This window comes from Myodes glareolus, chromosome 1 (genome assembly GCF_982192425.1).
Source record: "Myodes glareolus chromosome 1, mMyoGla1.1, whole genome shotgun sequence".
Lineage (NCBI taxonomy): Eukaryota > Metazoa > Chordata > Mammalia > Rodentia > Cricetidae > Myodes > Myodes glareolus.
The window spans coordinates 106,673,629-106,684,087 of NC_142026.1; positions in this window are offsets into that span (position 1 = coordinate 106,673,629).

The following is a 10,459-nucleotide window of genomic DNA, read 5'->3' on the forward strand; positions in this document are numbered from 1 at the left end:
TAGTAGTGAGGTTTTTAGGAAATAAAAGGGTAAGAACAAAGCTGACTAAGAAACTGGGAAGAAATCTTTAAGATTTGGTATGGGAGGAGGTAAAGCGACACAAAAATTCACGTCGTAATAGTCAAGGCTACCTGTCCTGCCCAAGGCCTTCACAGACTCATTTCTGTTGGTTATATTTGATACTTTTTCTGTCTGCAGGACAAAGAACTGAGAAATCCATGTGACCCTTACTTCTTGGTTACAAGGGGTTACAACCATTTTTTTTTTTAATATTAGATTGTTCTCTGCATACTACTTTGCGTTTCTTGGGGAGAAACGTCTTCCATAGATTCAGATATCTGAACACTTGGTGCCCAGCTGGTGCCCACTGTTTGGGAAGGTTTAAGAAGTGTGGTGTTGGTAGAGGAAGTATGTCACTAGGGGTGGATTTGAAAGATAAAAGCTTTCTGCGACGTTCAGTTTGCTGTCTCTGCTGTGTACTTGAGTCTGAAGATGTAAAGACCCAGTTTCTAGCTCCTACTATCACGCATGACTTGCTGCCTTGCTTCCCAGCCAGGATGGACTCATCCTTCCAGACTCACAAGCCCAATAAATTCTGTCTTCTACAAGTTGTGTTGGTCATAATGTTTCATTACAGTAACAGAGAAATAATTAACACTGGCCCTTCCTGTTAATCAAGTTAATTCAACCAAGCTCAAAGAGGCTTACTATCTTCACATAATGAATCAAAGAGGGAAAAAACAAACCAAAAAACAATTAAAGAAAAATCGTGATGACCACTTATATGAGGGAAAGCAAAACAGACCCTCAACGAGGCCAGAAACAGAAAAGCAGAACAGAAGTGCCAAGCAAATCCTGAGGTGACACCCGTACTAGGGCTATGGCAAAGCAATGGGGAGACCAGGATTTTGCTACTGAGCACTCATGGAGGAACACTGTGCTGGACCACATACAGAAACTTTGGTTCCAAAGGGATAAGAGTTCATCATGTTGGAGAAGCATGGCAGCAAGCAACAGGAATAATCAGAGTAGGAAGTTTAAAGTTTCAATCTTGAGCACAGTAACATCTGTTTGAAGCCCTATCTCTTCCTCTTGAAGTCTGAAGGGTCCGCCCACATCATTCTCCCAGGGATTTCATGGAGAGATAATTGTGCTCAAAATTGTGAATACTCTAGAAGTGAGAGGGATTCTAGAGAGAAACCTGGCACTTTGTTTCCTCTTTAGAAATCCCCATGCCTCATTTTATAAATTAAAAACTTGGCACGATACATTTAATTGCAATTTCTTCCTCGGCCTATGCAAAGTTCAATCTGAAACAATTTCAGAACATTTCATTTTAATGACTGAAATGTGTATTCAATTCCTATAAAAATCCAGAGCTCCATTCCAAATGCAGTTGACATTCTCCAGCACATCATTTCAATTTCTCTGAGTAATTTCCTGCCGTCTGTGAGACAGTGATAGTCTACTGCCTCAAGGCATTTTGCATATTTTGTGGATTTTAACATTTCAAGTCCTGGTGGGTTTTACTCTCTCATTATGCCCTTGTTCGTATCCCACATTTCCCTTCATTTCTCTCTAGGAAACAATGGAAAACTTTAAACAATTTGCATGCTTTTAAAAAGCATTTTCTGTGAGACAGGAATAAGTGAGGATTTGAGACAAAAGTAAAGAAGAAGATGTCAGGAACGGAAAAAGTATTCTAGTTATGGCAGGTGAAGGACAATGTCATAGAATGGCTCCACTGACATGTGGAGTCCTGAAAATAGGTGGAGGCTAAGGACCAGACCATGTTCACATAAAACTAAATACACTGAAATCTCTCAGGTAAGAGGATAGGAAAGAAATCACTCTCTAAATCCATTAGCTTTCCAAATATAAACTCTGTGGAAAGGAGAAGAATATTTCGGTGAAAAAAGAGAGAAAAGAATAATCTTACCCAAAGTCAAAGCTAGGAGTCATTGTCTATAGTAACTTACATAAGGGAAGAATTTCCATTCAGCAGTGTAAAAAGGAAGGGTTCCTCATATTTATTTTTATAACTGGAAAATAAATATTATTCTTATATAGTATTACATTTAACATCAAATATCTAAACTATGAATGCATACCAAGATATTGAAATTTCTTAATAGTGAAATTACCAATAGATACTTTTATTTTTAGTTTTTAATCTTTGATTTCTTCTTATATCTGTATATTTAAGTCTCCATATTTTTATGTACCCATCTTTCTAGCAAATAATTATGAGAAAATAAGAATCATAACTGTTGATACATAAACACACTTCACACTAAGAGCTGAGGGTCTGTCCCCAGTTCTTGTGGATACAGGTGTGTTTGGAAATCTCTCTGAACTATTACAAAAATCTAAAATATTATCTGGTTCTTTGAACAAGGACTTGAAAAAGTAAGAGTTTCTATTTTCTTTAAATGATTGTTCTTAGAGATGGAAGCCAGCACAGTACAGGAAATTTAAGGACTCTGAGTTTAAGACATATGAAACCCAAAGTAGGCAGTTGCAAAGGCCACAGGGAGAAGGAGACCAGCAAGTCTTGGTGACAGACCAATAGGTAAAGATGAATCCTGATGATTCTCAGTCATGGGTTATCTATCTTTAACACATAAATTACTGTTGTATTAGTTTTCATGAGTCTGATTAAATATGACACCAAGGAATTCGACTTTAAGGAGAAAGTTTTCTTTTGGCTTGTAGTTTTCCACGTTTCAGGACACAATTGATTTGTCTCATTGCTCTTTGGCTTGTGCAAAGGCAGAAATATCAGAGCAAATGGTGAAATGAAATGGTGAAAGAAATCTGTTCACGTACCTAATGGTATCCAGAAAGAAGAGAACAAGGTGGTGGGAGAGGAAGTGCTGGAGATCAGATATAGTCTTCAATGGTACACACCCCCCAGTCCATCCAAGAAGCCCATTTCCTAAGAGTCAATCCTGCTATTTTAGGCAGAAACTGCTCATTCATTCCTGGCTGCCCAGACCCAAAATAAACACACAGAAACTGTATTAATTAAAACACTGCTTAGGCTATTAGTTTATGCATATTCCTGGCTATTATATCTTAAATTAACCCATTTCTATTAATCTGTGTATTGCCACCTGGTTGTGACCTACAATTAAGGTTCCATCCAGTGTCCAGTGTTTGTCTCCTGCAGTGGCTACATGGTATATCCCTGACTCCACCTACTCTCTCCCAGCATTCAATTTAGTTTTCCCTGCCTAGCTCTATTATGTTTTCCCATAGGCCCAAGTAGCTTCTTTATTCATTAACCAATAAAAGCAAAACATATACAGAAGGACTTCCCACTTCATCTCCCCTTTTTGTCTAAATAAAAATGTAGGTTTTAGTTTTAACATAGTAAAATTACATATAAAAAACAAATATTAAGCAAAAATTATGGTTACAATACTTATATCTACTATACTTTTTATCATAACTATGGAAAACTATAACTATCTATTCCTCAACTCCATCAAACATTCCAGAAGGATACAATATCACCTAAGTTAATAGGAAGCTCATTGCAAGCAACTTCTAAAACTCTAGAATTGTCCCAGTGCCAGGTGTCACCCTGGTGCCAACCATCACGGGTTAGAATCCTGCCTGCGCTATCGATAGTCATGCTACATCGATAATAATTGTGCTGAATCGATGGTAAATATGATAAGTCTGCAGATTAATAATCGGAAAAAAAAGTTTTAAAACTCTAGAATTGGCAGAGACACCTTGTTGCCTGGTCACCCAAAGTTTTTCTGTAAATTGGGGTACCCATCTTTAGCCTACAGGTCCATATATATGGCAGACTTTTTCATGAAGCAAGAAATTTCAAACACCTATATATTGGCATCTTGTCAGTCACTTTTGTCTGTGTCCTACAGAATCACTTGCAGACTCTTTCATGAAGCAAGAATCCTAAAGGACTGTCTCACCTTCAAGCAAGTTTAGCAGCCATTTTTCTGTGGGTCCTGCATGTCCAGTTCATATAGCATGACATCAAGCAGTCTAAGCAAAAAGCATTTTCTTGTCCAAATGGCTAGCAAACTTCATAACACGCTTCTTTGATGCCCATCTTCCTCTTGAAGTAATTGGTGCTGTCAGAAGCAAATGTGTCTCATTGTCATGAAAAGTCCTTTTTCTTAGAACATTTAAATTCCAAATTTTGTTAGTCTTTGAAAGGTTTGAAGAATACCTATCCATTTGAAATCTATCTTTGTACATCTAGAAAACCTAGCTAACATGACTATAAGCTTGACTATTTTAGATGGTTATCTATTAACCTATATTTCTTAATTATACATTACATTTTAAATGAGCTGTAAAAACACAATGCCTTAATCAAGAGCAGAAATACACATATAACAAAATTAACCTTAAATTTGTGTCAATAGACCAAGGATTCATACCAATGCAAAGTATTCATCTCTATCCCTTTTAAATGTAAACAAGTATTAATAAACAATATTTGAGAAATTGGATGTTATTCTCTCCAAACTGCTTCCTATTTTTTGTTGGGCAAAGTAATTTTGGACTTCACAGAGACCTTTCAAGGGGTATAGGTCCATCAAACCACATTAGCCTTGAAGGAATCCACATGTTCTTATCTTCTGTGGAAATAAAAGCAAAACCTCTTCTCTAATGTAACATATCTTTTTACTTAAATTTTGAAGTGAAGTCATTTTCAAAATGTCTATGTTGGATTAACCCAGAAGAATTTATCATCAAATGTCTTTTAGCAACTGCTGCTCCTTTCTCAGCCATCAAACAATTCAAAGATAATACAACAACATACAGTATCCAGATTTTCTGTACTTTCCATCATTACATGAGTTTATTTTAAACTCTCTTTTATTATTATTTTTAATTTTTGGTTTTTGAGTCATAGTTTTTCTGTCTATCTTTGGTTATCCTTGAACTCACAGAGATCCACCTGCCTTTGCCTCCCAAGGACTTTAAATTAAAGATGTGTGCCACCTGATAGGGGAATTCCTTTTGTATATCTGTTGCTTTTATTGGTTAATGAATAAAGAAGCTGCTTGGTCCTACATCAGGGGAGAATAAAGCTAGGCAGAAAAAAAAAACAACTAAATTAAATGTCAGGGGAGAGTAGGCAGATTCAGGGAGACACCATGTAGCTGCCACAGAAAACAGATGCTGGATGCCAGACAAAACCTTAATGGTAAGCCATGACCAGGTGGCAATACACAGATTAATAGAATTAGATTAATTTAAGATATAAGAGTTAGTCAGGAATATGCCTAAGTATAAGCAGCATTTTAATTAATACAGTTTCTGTATGGTTATTTCAGGTCTGTGAAACCAGAAATGAATGAGCAGTGTCTACTAACAAATGACTCCAACAAGGGCAATGACATATACATAAAATCTGAGAGAGCTTGGAAAGTAATTCTAGACAGAAAAGACAGAGTTAGACATGACTTGGTAGCAGCATTTTCTTGGGTGGGCTCTGTTTGCTAGAGGCAAGAATGTCTCATTTAAGAGAGACTTCCTGACTCATCTTTAGCTGCAAAAATCTTGCAGCTTTTTTAAGAGGCCACACCACAAAACATTTAAATGGTGTCTATGAATAGCCAATGGCATGCTTCTTGGTGGTGGCAGGGACCTTGAAACTCCATAGAGTTGTGGCTATCAAAATGCCTCCTGCTAGTAGCTCCTCCATGAAGCTAGACTCTCAGAAAGCTAAGGAATGGGGTGGATCTAGCCATCAAAGTCACAGTTTTAATCCTAGCCACATCACCTAGCAGATTAAAGACTCATGTGTCAGAAAAAGAGAGACATACAGTAAAGATAGATTCAGATCTTAAAAAATCCTTTAAATGATTTACAGTATGTTTCAAAATATAAGTAAGTTTAGGAGAAAAAAAGAATAAACTCCGTAAAAGAGTAGTTGGGTATGGTAGCATACACCTTTAATCCCAGCACTTAGGAGGCAGAAGCAGGTGAATCTCTGTGAGTTCAAGAAAAAACAAAAATACACAGAGAAACTCTGACTCAAAAAAAATCAAAAATTAAAAATAAAAATATAAGAGAGTTTAAAATAAAGTCATGTAAAAACAGAAAATACACAGCGAATCTGGATACTGTTGCTATTGTGTTGTCTTTGGATTATTTGATTGCTGAGGAAGGAGCAGAAGCTGCTAAAGGACATTTGATTATAAATGTTGCTGGATTACTCCAACACAGATATTTTGAAAATGCCTTCACTTCAAAATTTAAATTACTTTGGAGAAGAGGTTTTGCTTTTGTTTCTACAGAAAATAAAAGACTGTGGGTTTTTTCTGGGTTAAGAAAAATCAGATTTGATCAAGGAAGACCACCTGAAAAATCTCTGAAAGGAGTGGAAAGCCCAGATGATCCAACATTAAAGAGGACCTCTGAGTTTTACATCCAGAACAACCTCAAGACTGCTGGATGAGATGATCAAGTCTCACAGAATATTCCAGTCAGGATTTGACAATAATCCTAAATTTTCCTTAGGTCCCCATAAGATTATTAATACCCCCAATCAGTAGGAAGTACTCTAAAAATCTATGCCCACATTACCAAAAAATGGATTATGAATGTTTGTCTTTGTTTAGAGTGTTGGCTACACATTGTTATGGAAATGGTGAGGAAGAAAAGCTAAACAAAGGAGATTAGATTCAGAGTTCTTGTTTTGAAAAGAAAAAAAGGGGAGAAGTACTGTAGGACAATGGTCTTGAGCCCTGTAAAGATTTGTCACTCATATTGGTTTAATAAAATGTTGATTGGCAAGTATCCAGGCAGGAAGTATGGGTGGGGCAACCAGACTAGGAGAATTCTGGGAAGAGTAAAGGCTCAGTCAGGAGTCGTCACCCAGACACAGAAAATGCAAGCCATGTGGCTAACACAGAAGAATTATGGGTTAATTTAAGATGTAAAAGTTAGTTAATAAGAAGCCTGAGATAATAGGCCAGTCAGTTTATAATTATGTGTTTCTTTGGGACTGAATAGCTGTGGGACCAGGCAGGGCAGAAACCTTTGTCAACATGCTGTGAATTCATCAGTAGAGTTAGAGTTCAATCAATGGCAGAGTCTACCAGTAGAGTTAGAGCTCTATCAGTGGCAGAGTCTACCAGTGGAGATAGAGCCCTATCAATGAAAGAGTCATCTACCAGTGGAGTTAGGACCCGATTAGTGGTAGAGTCTACCAGTGGAGTTAGAGCCATTGTGACCCAATCTCTGCTCAAATGTCTGTCACTGGGCAGGCAAGCTTTTGTTAACACATGAGATTTGAGTGGACATTTTGAGACTCATACAGTACAGTGACCCTAACAAAGAACACATCACCAAATGTGCCAGAACTCTCTCTCTCTCTCTCTCTCTCTCTCTCTCTCTCTCTCTCTTTCTCTCTCTCTCTCTCTCAGTTTAGGGTAGATTGTTATATAATAATAGCCAGAATAACTAGACAAATTCATGAAAGATACATACAAAGTAAAAATAAGACATCCCAGAAACCAAAAGCAGAAAAGATCTGATTTGTCATTTGTTTGTTTTTGAGACAGTGTCTCACTACATTGTCTAAGCCTTCTAAGGAACTGGAGCAACAAGAACTCTCCATCACCTGAAGTTTAGAAAAGATCTTTAACCATTGTTATGAGAAATACTAAAAACCTCAACTAAATCTAGGGAATGTAGACAGACAAGCCATCATTTCAGTCAGATTTTATTACACATCTGGTTGATTCTAAATTTCATCCTGCCTATTATGTCACTGGTTCTTAACAAATAATAAAATTTAATTTAAACTCAAATTAACAGTTTATTATACTTTGTTCATTTTGGTAAGTAGAAATTTTTAAAAATTACATAATCTTTATCTGAAAGTCACATTTAACTTGGTATCTTGCTTTTTTCTGCAGACTTATAATATCATTTCAGCTATAATACTTAAAAGTTTCTATGTGGAATGTGTGTGTAGGGGTGTATGCATGTTTGTGCATGTGCATGTGATCCTGCAAACTGACCCCCAGAGCTTCAGACACTTTAGGCAAGGCAAGTACTCTACCTCTGAATTATACCCTCAGGCCTATTTAATTTTAAACTCACAAACTGAGTACCACAACTTTAGATACTTCTTATTTCTTTTGTTAGCCAAACAGTACTAGACAGAGGGATTCTCTTCTTATAAGACATTTTCCACCCCTCGACTTATACATCAAAGTGTTCCTTGAGAAAAAACACCTGTCTCATTCATGTTTGTGTCTTCCAACAATATGCAAGAAGCCTCTTACCACACACACACACCCAAAACAATGCCTATGGGAATAAAGCAGGATTCAAGTGCTCTTAGGGACTCTCTAGATGGGGAGACTGTGTAGTGAGGGAATGTTTAGCAAATGGTGTGAGAGTTGCAGCTGTGAAGATGCAAGAAGCCCACATAGCTTTCCAGTAAGGGAAAAGTTTGCAGCACTTGGTCTATAATCCGAAGAACTTCAAATCCACTCGACCAACCTTTAACTAAATACATTGACCATTCTCTCTCACATTGAAGCCCTAAACAGACACAACACACTGACAACAGCATGTGTGGAACAGGAAAAAATAGAGAGCAAAATTCAATTCAAAGTTACTTTACAAGAGAAAAAAAATCACCACCACTAGCACACTGGGGCCATGTACATAAAATACCATCTTCCAAATGCCATTCAGAAAGATTAAAAACTGAGGACATTTTTGAGGAAGCAAAAAAGAAGTTCTGGGTAGTCATGTGGAAGAGTGACTTCAGAAATACAATTGTCACAAGAGATAGGGAGAACAATTGGTATCCAGGGAAGAGGAAGGAATTATTAGCATAAAAGATGGAAATGTTAGAAGGATGGCTAACATTAGGGAGCTGAAACAGCAGCCATTCTTAGGGGATGTGGGCTGATGCCTCTGTGAACGTGACCACTGATTTCATTGTAGGTAGTTTCCTCTTCTATAATGCACACAGTTTTTTTTTTTACCGTCTTTGTACTTTCATTCTTCTCCCATGGTGACTTTACAAGCGGTACCTTTTGCTTGTCATATGAGTCATATGATGTAACATGAGGGGACCTGCTTGTTTGTGTTTCTGTCCTGCCCAGTTTCCTACAGCTGTTTAGTCCCAGAGAAAAATCACACACAGATCTCTGTAAGTTATAAAGCTGATTGACCCATTAGATCAGGCTTCTTATTGGCTAGCTCTCACATCTTGATTAACCCATTTTTCTGATCTATGTTAGCCATGTGGTTCAGTACCTTTTTCAGTGGGGCAGCTCACATCCTGCTGCTTCTGTGATCTGGGCAGGAGTACAAAGAATCAGCTTCCTCCTCCCCAGAATTCTCCTGCTCTCCTTGCATCTCCTTGCATTTCCACTTCCTGTCTGGTTTTCCTGCCTATACCTCCTGCCTGGCCAATCAGCGTTTTATTTAAAACATGATTGACAGAATACAGACAATTCTCCTGCACCACTTCCCCCTCTTTAAAAAAAAAAAAAAAAAAAAAAAAAAAAACAAAGGAAAATATTTATAGTCAATTTTTTGGGAATGTGGGCTTAGTATTCCAGGCTACTTCCAGCAGTTGGGGGCGCTGATAATCTTATGGGAACCTAAAGAAAATTTAGAGTTATAATCAAGTCCTGACTGAAGTATCCTGTGAGTCTTGATCATCTCAGGCAGCAACAGGCCCCTCATGTTACAATATGAATCACTGCTTAGCTGCTTAGTTTACTTGTTTTTAATAAAGGACACTGTATTAGGCAATGATGGGGCTTTATCATAGAACAAGAAGCTGTCATCTTGAAAACCCAAAACAGTTTGGAGTTTGTAGTTCCTTGACTTTATACTCAGGAAATGAGAAAATGTCCTTCTTTGATGAGACATGTGCCCCAGGCAGCAGGAGCGAATTCTCAGTCTTTCTAGCTTTCCTGTGACAGCAACTTGGACCAAATTCTCTAGCAGAGTATTAGAGCATCCAGAAAACTGGTGATAAGATAGGTTTAGATCACTCTCTATATCTGAGTGGGTACCAGGCTTAGTACCAGTTCTGAGACTGAGAAGTGAGCGAGACAAACTACTCCAGCCTGTGCTAACTATGAAAGAATTCCCAGACCTGTAGATGGGACAAAGGACACTGGACCTTTGCACTCCTTCAAAACTCTAAGTGTGGTCACCTTATGTCATGACACAGACACCGGAAATCCAAGTATCGGGTACTTATTCTGCAAGGAACAGAGAAACTCTTGGATGAAGGGTAGAGAGATGGCATTTCTGGGATAAGAGAGAAGAGCAAGCCAGATGTGGCTTCTGCCTGTAATCCCAAATATGGCAGCTGAAAATGGAGGTTAAAGAGTTCAGGAGCAGCTCCAACCAAGTACACAGAAAATTCAAGGTTATTCTGGGTTACAGGAGATTCTCATCCAAAATCTTAGTAGGCAAGGGG